Below are 9,704 nucleotides of genomic sequence, written 5' to 3' on the forward strand. Positions count from 1 at the left end.
TTTTTTTTTTTTAAGTTATAGTAAATGACTTGTTTATGGATGTGTATTAATTAAGTTTGCTAGATTTATTTAAAAAAATATGATCAATATATAAGAATGAAAAATGTCATTTCATATTAGAGACATATTTCAGAGAGAATATTTTTTTAATAAATCAGTGTTATGGTAATTGTCTTTGGTTGTGTATTAGTTAAGTTAGTTAACTTTATTAAAATAATATAAAATATTAAAATAAATATTTAATAATGAAAAACTTCATGTTTTAGATTACTCATATTGCAGAAAGAAATAATGGTGTAAAGTGTTTTTTGTTTGTGGTTGTGTATTAGTTAAGTTAGTTAACTTAGATTAAAATATAAAAACATGACATTTTTTTATTAACATTTAATTTAGAATTTACAGTTAAACCATGTAAATTTATATTTTATAGTATTTTTTGGATTAATTAAAAAATATATAGTAATGCTATTTAATTTAGCTAAAATCTCTGACATTTCTCAGCTGGTTGGTCCATCTGAAAAACACAGCTCTAGTCTGACAATAACATTCATCTGTATTTATGAGTGAAACAGGATATTCAACCAGAAATCAACAATGTATGCACCTAAAGTTGACTGATTGATGTTGAAAAGTGGGTCTTTTATACAAGACTGTGTCAGGTGGTTGAAAAATAGTTGAAAAGTCATTTCAGATGTTGATTAAGAAATTACACATTTATACATTTTGATCAAAGAAATTATTTTCTTTGCAATAACGTGATGAATCATGCATTATAAGACCAGAAACATGTATTAAAGCTAATAGAGTCAAGTTTGATTTCATCTTCAAAGCATTTTTTTCAAGTATTTGTTGTGCTTGTTACATCTGTGTCTGCAGCGCTGTGTGAGTCTTACTCATTCACTCACAGTCTGTCTCTGACTGCAGATGCGCAGACAGAGATGCTAATTCCTCCACGCTCTGATTAAAGGAATTCCACATTTGAATCAGTGCCGGCATCATTAGAAACCACAGGTGCTTCCAGAGCAATTAACATGCTGTGGAGCGTTGCTAGGTGACCGACCATAGACACAAGATGTAAAGATGAGAGCTGAGATACAGTGGCAACTGCAGCTCAAAATGACTCTCTCTCCCTGACTATACTCCACAATAGTTAGAGATCTTGGTTAAAATGTTGATTTTTGTTTCATTCACATGAGCTGACACAGCTCATTAAGATGCTAACATTAACATTCCTGTAGTACGGGAGGAGAGTGGGGTAAACTTGCCGATTGAGAAATGAGACTAAAACTAATGCTAACATAAAAATCCTGCTCCCTGAATGTATTTCGTTATGTCTGCTATCAAATCAAATGAAAACATCTGCATCATCTGGGCAAAAAGTGGTTCAAAAAGTGTTTCGTTTGAAAAAGGTTTAAAGGGGTCCTATTGTGGTCTTTTACAAAGTCTTGATTTTGTTTTGGGGTGTACTAGAACAGGCTGTCATACTAGGTTGTTCGAAAAACACATTATTTTTCACATATTTTACATTATTACAACACCTCTCTCCCCAGTCTGGCATGAACGGCTTGAATAGTTCCTGTAGTTGAAAAAGTGAAAAAGCATAATAGGACCCCTTTAATGTTCTTAATATTTATATTTTTTAGCATTTGCAATAGCATTTGTTATATATTACATGCATTTGGATGCAGCACTTGGACTGGCTACTATTTTGGGTACAAAGCTTCATTTGTTGTTAATAATCTTTAGTAAAATGTGCATTATATATTTTTAGACTTGGACAAATTTGCCTTGACAAATTTTTGTTACCCATCCTGTAGAAAATATACACTACTGTTTAAAAGTTTGGAATAATTAAGATTTTTTTTTTTTCAGGATTCATTGATGAATAGAAAGTTCAGCAGCATTTATTTGAAACAGAAATCTTAAATGTCTTTACTGTAAAAAATTATAATAAAATGAATAATAACAAAACCTTACCCTAAACTGTTGAATGGTAGCATATAGTATATATAAGGCTTGCCACAAAAATATGAAGTAGCACAACTGTTTTCAACGCTGATAATAAAAAGAAATGAATTTGGGCAGCAAATCAGCATATTAGAATTATTTCTGAAGGATCATGTGACTGCTGGAGTAATGATGCTGAAAATTCTGCTTTTTATCACAAAAATAAATTACATTTTTAAATATATTCAAAAAGACAACAATTCTTTTAAATTTTAATAATATTTCACAATTTTTTAAGTTTTTAGATAAAAAAAAAATCAAATTAATGCAGCCTTGGTGAGCAAAAGAGACTTCTGTAACAAACAATCTTAGTTATTCCAAACTTTTGACTGGTAGTGTATTTGACATGCACAAAAACAAAAAGTGCACTACAGATCGTCTTGTCACCTTCAAAGTGCATCAGAGACTATTTGCTCGGCGTGTGAGAGAACATAACAAATCTCCTGACATGAGCGTTTGGACATGTGACATTATACCAATCTGAACTCAGCAGCATCTAATTGACCTTTGAAGAGCAGAATACATTCCCTGCCACACAGCCGGTAGACTGATGCATTTGTTAATCTAACGTTAATTACGGGCCAAAGTTGAACAATAATGAGAATATTCTTATTCTTATTCTTGGCAGGAAAAAGGATGAGAGATAAAAGCTCTTTACAGTGGCTCGCTTATTAGAGCCATTTACAGATAATGCAACATTTCTCATTGTGCTGATGACGCGTTTCTCTAAAATGGGTTGAAGTGTCTCTCTGAATGTTGTTCCCAATTAATTAAACTTTTACTTGGTTGTATTATAAAGTGATGAAGGTCCCCACTGGTCCTGAAGTGTTTCCGTTTCATCTCTTCGCCCCTTCAGGAGGGTAAGTATCATCAATAACTCTCATCTGTCATTTTTCCTCTGTGATCACGGGGCATTTGCTGATAGTCAGAGTCCCACTCATCTGAGCTTAAAGCAGGGAAGTGGTGAGGCCCGCGAGTTAAGAGCCCTGGATAAAAGTTAAGGGAAATCATGAATCATCCTTTGATGTGTTTCTCTCGTTCAGACCTCAGCTGCCTTTGCCTGCAGAAGTGGCCTACAAAACACAAGCGCACTGGGTAAGGAGTAACACTGACACCATCTGGTGGCTCACTGCAGGTACATTTTACAAAAGCTGTTACATCTAGCCATGCTTAAAGGAGGCCTATTATGACATATGTAATATGTGTCCCCAGAATGTGTCTGTGAAGTTTCAGCTCAAAATACCCCGCAGATTATTTATTATATCATTTAGAAAGTGCCTATTTTGAGTGGAAGCAGAAACCCCCTTTACAGAATAGGGCTGTGCTTTTACAGCTCATTCCTCAGATACTCTACCAAAAAACATCTGTTTGGTTTTGATTATCATGTCTATCGTGCTGAAATCATGTGTTTTAAACCATATTTTCTGAGTGCACACATTCGAAGCATGCGCACAGAAAGCGGCTGTCACACGGCATGTGAGTACTAAACTAAGTTCTCTTTCATGTCTTATTGCACTTAAACTGTCAAATATACACAAGTCTATGGTAAGGTGGGAAAGAAACCACATGTTTATATTAGATCTTTGTGGCAGCAACTTAATATATAGTAAATAAATCAATAAATCCACTGGGCTGGGACTCTAAATGGTGTTCTGTGCTCATTTGTGCAGCCAAAGACAGAACAGTTAGCATGCTTTCCTTGAACTTTTGCCATAGTGCTGGTACACCATTGTCGCTTGCGAAAACACAGTGGCGGAGCTGTAAGTGGAAACTTGCAGATTAAAGGGATAGTTCACCCAAAAATGAAAATTCTGTCATTATTCACCCTCATGTTGTTCCAAACCCATAAAACAAATTAGCATATTTTTGATGAAATCCGAGAGCTCTCTGACCCTCCATAAACAGCTAGGGTAGTACCATGGTCAAGGCACAGAAACATAGTAAGGACATTGTTAAAATAGTCCATGTGACATCAGTGGTTCAACTGTAATTTTATGACGCTACACTCTAAAAAATGCTGGGTTAAAAAGGGACAAACCCAGCTATTGGGTTGTTTTGAACCAGCCGTTGGGTTGTTTTGAAGAGTGTATGAGAATAATTTTTGTGCGCAAAAAATATAAATAGCTACTTTATTCAACAATTCTTCTGCTGTGAGTTACCGTCTTCTGCCATTATGGAGAGAACCACGACGGATGCTCATGCTTTCCTCTCAATGTAAACAAGGCTCAGTGCATGTGTGTTCAAACGTAAGCAGCAGCATGCGCATTTTCACATTTCTGGGGTTGGAAGATGCACCGGGGACCTTACATTGAAAAAGTCAAGATATGTCACCTTTAACAAATACAGTTTATCATTATTGATTCATTTATAAGTATTACAATTTATTCAAAGCACCCTTTTCTAGATAATTAGTCATAAAAATGATGACTAATAGGCCATAAACACAGTTACATCTTCTCAACAACTTATCTGTAGAGATAGTATATTTAACCAATTTGTATTACAATTATAATAAACGGTCAAAAGCTCAGTGTTTTCCAGAAGTGCATCTTAACTTACTGTACGTGCATCAATAACTTTTCATGTAACTAAACGTGTGACATAACTAAATGTGCACAGTAAGAACACTAAGAAATATATGCAATATTTGATTCTTTATGTATACAGGGCCATCCTTAGCTGACGCGGGGCCCCCTCGGTCCATTCGCGATCGCGTTCCGGGGGGCCACCCCTCAGTCCGTTCGTAATCGTGTTCGGGGAGTTGGGGGTTTCCCCCTCGGTCTGTTTTCTGTGGGACCCCCTCAAAGCACGGGGCCTGTACCAGTTGCACTGCCCAAAGGACGGCCCTGTATGTATATCTATATATAGAATCAGCAAACAACAATTTGATTTGTAAAAAATAGCCTAGTAATGTAAAGAAGCCAATTTACAACTGAATACACACAAACACACACACATAGAGAGAGAGAGAAAAAGAGAGAATCGAAATATTGTGTAGTAATGTATGTAAGCCAATTTCCATCTGGAATATAAAATAAACTTGGCAATTGAGTCTTTTTATTCTGAATTCTGTAGAATTACAAGAAAAAATTCAGAATTGTGAGCATAATTAAAATGACTTCTGAAGGAACGTGACACTGCAGATTTCATTTGCTTTGAATTTATATAGGATTATGGTGATGGTGTTAATGATGATTCTTAAAATGTTTTATTTCAAACATACAGTATATTCTCTGGCATGTATGTATTTGTGCATTGACAATATTGTATGAAGTAAAACAATTACACAGATAAAGTACTTTAGACGACTAGCCCCCCAAAAAGGTGTATCTGTTTTCCTTGTAAGCAGAGAGTTAAGCAGAGAAAACTGGTTGTTAAAAGAACATTTCAGCTGAATATACTGTATGTAAATCAGCAGGTGAAACCACCAAGCATGCACAGAATGAGGATACAACAGAAACAAACATCCACCTAGTGAATGACTGTACTTCTCCTGAATGATGACACAAAGGTTAAATGTTTTACCATTCTGTGTGAACAATTCCAGATAAAGAGATTGCTGAGTGAATCCAGATAAGTTAACATTTCCAAGCATTTCCTGTATTAATTAATTCCTGTATTAATCTTAAGTGCTGATTTGTGCTGTTGATAGTTAGCCCTCACTGACCAACTAGAACTGTAAAAAAATAATTGTAAATTTAACTGCAAATGCTGCAGTATACCTGCTAATTAATTAATGGTAAGTTTCCTTTACTTTATATACGGTGGAAAACTAATAGACCCAACCAATTTTATAGTAAAACACTGTTAAACATATGTGTTTGAAAGTGAAAAGAAAAATTCTGAAACAGAATTGCGAGAAATATACTATAGATATACTCAGAATTGGCAAAAAAAAAAAAAAAGTCTGAATTGTGGGCATAATTAGAATGGCTGTCTGAAGGATCATGCGACAGTTCAAATTTCATTTGCTTTGAAATTATATAGAGTTATGGTGATAAATTACTAAAATACATTACTATAAAAAAAGTGTTATTTTAAATTGTATTAATATTATTTCACAATATTGCTGCCTTGGTGAGCATTAGAGACTTCTACTTTGTAAATGTCCTACCTTAAATATAACAAAACGTAATTTTTGATTAGTAATATGCATTGCTAAGAACTTCATTTGGACAACTTTAAAGGCGATTTTCTCAATATTTAGATTTTTTTTGCACCTTCAGATTCCAGATTTTCAAATATTTGTATCTCGGCCAAATATTGTCCTATCCTAAAAAATGCATCAATGGAAAGCTTATTTATTAAGCTTTCAGATGATGTATAAATCTCGATTTCAAAAAATTGACACTTAATTTGTTCTGATTCTCATCCACTAACATTATATGACTGACAGACTGCAACGGTTTGAGTTAAAAATCTTCGTTTGTGTTCTACTGAAGAAACAAAGTCACCTACATCTTGGATGCCCTGGGGATAAGCAGATAAACATCAAATTTTCATTTTTGGGTGAACTATCCCTTTAAGCTGATGATACACGGAGCAACTTTTTGAGCAATGTTGCTGTCAACGGGCAACCAGGTGAGACACAGGGCCCACGACCGATCTAAAGTGTCCAGATTGAAATTTGTAGCCCATTCTCAATGGGAAATTACCCAAGCAACCTTGCTCAAAAACGTTGCCCCATGTATCATCACCTTTAATGTGGCAAAGGCAATACAAATAAACAAATGTGTGCTGCTGAATTTAACCATCTCTCTTTTTTTAACAGCCAGGACACAAACAACAGCAACATCAGGTAATACAGATTTCTGAATTAGAACCAGATCTGTTTTTCTCACAACCTATAAACGCTGCTTTGGTGTGAATAGAACAAACTGAAGAAAGGAGTGAGCATCTCAATCAAAGTTGTGGTTATATAGATGGCATCTCATTGTAGTTTTGGAGACTTTCTGATCTGCAGGTCTCCAACTGATCCATGTAGACTATTTGTCTTCTCAAAAACATCCTCCTCACTGTGTATGATTGTTACCACCTCGATTAATGTTATTGCTCTGATAGTAGAAATCACCATTTTAACAATTGAGTTATTTTCTTCTAGCCGTTTCCTGATTTGTGCAGCTCAACAGCCTTTTATCACATATCATATTATTCACGGGTCTTTCCTATGATGCATGTCTACAGGAAGTAAGCTTATGTGCCATCTCATAATTATAGCCCAGTTACACTTGTGTTCCTAATGACTTAAAAGCATTCAGCATAAATGGAATATACTGCATTTCATGATTTTATTCTTACAGTCAGCATGAGATATAAATTCATCTGTATTTGTATGGTATAAGCTGGATAATGCATGGCTCTCTGTGCATTAAACAATTTTAATGCACTTTGTGGAGGCTTCACGTCGGGGTGGTTCTTGGCCTCCACGTTGTGCATTAAAATTGTTTAATGCACAGCTAGCCATGTATTATCCCGCTTATACCATGGTTATTTGCCAGCACTGACAAGTTAAAGCTGTTAATGATGTTCGCAGCACAATATTTGACCGGAAGGGTATAAATGAAGGTTATTTTAGTCAGTTATGGCTTTTGATAGCATTCTGCCCGCTTCAAATCAGACATAGAGATGACATTTTACACCTCATTGCTGAGTAATATAATGTAGCGATTAAGTATCTAGGCTATTTTATTAATAAAAGTCGCGGAGAAGCGGTGACAAGTTTGTGTGTGCACAGTGCAATCTACGATCTCTCTTTCTCTGTGTGTGTGTGTGTGTACGAGTGATGTGTGTGGGTTTGTGTGCATCAGTTAAAGCAGCGCATTAATATAGAAAGGCGATTAAACTGACTTGGAACTAAATGTGCATTAAAGGGTTTTAATCACTGATCTATATATAATGATGTTCTCTATTATAGATCAGTGGTTTTAAGTAATTGAAATAGTTACACTACTTATTACATTTTAAATAGGGTAACTTGTAATCTGTCACCTATTACATTTCCAAAGTAACCTTCCCAACACTGGACTTCAGATGAATTAAAATATAGTGCACAGGATGTATGGATCATTCCCATTTATTTTTTATTTATTTTTATTTTTAATTTTGTGCTGCTTTTACATAATTTTGCTGAAGTGTTGTCAAGGATGAGACCACTCAAAAACACGTGAAACTGACAGCATATTTTTCTTCATTCCAAGAGATGTTTCCTCATAAAAGCAGGTCTGGGACACATTTAAAACCAATGAAACTTCCTGCTAAACCACATTTGGTACAAGAGCAACTTAGAAGGTAAGCAACATCTTTCTCTTTAATGTTATGCTCCATAAACTATATTTTCAATTTGAGCAATTTATGCTTACCCTGTGAATTAATTAGAATCTAAAAAAAAACAACAACACTATGTTTTGTTCTTTGAAGGTTACAAGTTAAGATGACACAATGTAATAAAGAAAAAATTCCAATCAAGTAGGCGTTATAATGGTTTTCTATTGTAATAAGTTTTAAAATGTAAATATTCTAGAATGACATTGGTGTTTATAATAATGTGTGACGCTCTAATAATGCTCTCTGCTTACAGAAGAAGGACTCCTAGCCTACATTCTGGTTTTTATCTCTGACTTCATTATGAGACTTTCTTTGGTTTCACAACATCTGCTGGTGTTCATATCGGTCCTGTCACTCAGTATGGCTGTGTTCCTGTTTGATATTTAGTGTTTGTAAAACATGGCAAAAATACCATTTAAATATGAATCCTGCGTGTGTCTTTATGAATGAATGGCACAGACCCGCGGTTTCGTTTACTACACACATACTGAAGCGTGCAGTGTTTTCAGCGTCTGCTGTCTCGCTAAATGAGAACATAAATACATGAACAACAGTCAGTGTCTGCTCTATTATAAATAATTTATATTTAAAAAATACCAAAAACAGCAGAATTACAAGATGGAAATATAGACTAGAAAGATATGTAAACTTGCTCTGCCCTTACCCTTTTGTCCATGACATTGACTCACTGCGGAGTTGTTTTGTCAATCTTTCCAGCTCTTAACGTCGAATGTGCCCTTGGATGGTATGATACATGATGGGCTAATGTAGAAGCAAATAACTGTAAATAAATAACTTAAAAAAAATAACTATATAACTTTTAAAAATAAACCCCTTTGTATTGCATTGCATATTGTATGTTCAGGGATGACAGTTTGAGAAGCAGACATGCTATTTATGACTGGATGTAACTTTTCATACTTTGCAGTAAAAGTGGCTCTCCTATTAACTTTGTCCTAAGTGCGGCTCTAGTGAAAAAAATAGTGAAGATCACTGACCTAGAGGAATGCAGCTGCTCAAACATGCAGCTGCTCAAAACGTCAGTATTTTTAAAAAATATTTCATGAACGTGCAAATCTGCAAAAAAATAAATATAAAGAAAATAAATTAAAAAATAAGACTTTCTATTTTCTATTCTACACTTTTCACTAAGCTGTTTTTCCAATTTTTCCAAGTTCTACATTTTCTTTTTAGCTCCATGTTGCAGTAAGTTTTGGGAGTTCATTTTTAGTCTATCTCCTATCCTGAAAAGTCTGTCTTGCAGAGACTGACAAAAATGAGCTCCTAAAACTTACTGCCAGATTCTGGAAGATCAATTCTTCAAACAGTGGTACAAAAGGATGTGGTGCTGGTCCTTCAAGAGTCACTCTCAA

General features: G+C 34.8%; 1 pseudogene; it reads left to right on the forward strand.

Annotated features, from left to right (window-relative positions):
* The first annotated feature begins 2,808 nt into the window (after nt 1-2,808).
* Nucleotides 2,809-9,704, forward strand: part of LOC107667926 (nidogen-2-like) — a 24,956-nt pseudogene continuing 18,060 nt past the window's right edge.

The sequence above is a fragment of the Sinocyclocheilus anshuiensis genome, unplaced genomic scaffold (assembly GCF_001515605.1).
Source record: "Sinocyclocheilus anshuiensis isolate Anshui unplaced genomic scaffold, SAMN03320099.WGS_v1.1 scaffold493, whole genome shotgun sequence".
In the NCBI taxonomy this organism is placed as follows: domain Eukaryota; kingdom Metazoa; phylum Chordata; class Actinopteri; order Cypriniformes; family Cyprinidae; genus Sinocyclocheilus; species Sinocyclocheilus anshuiensis.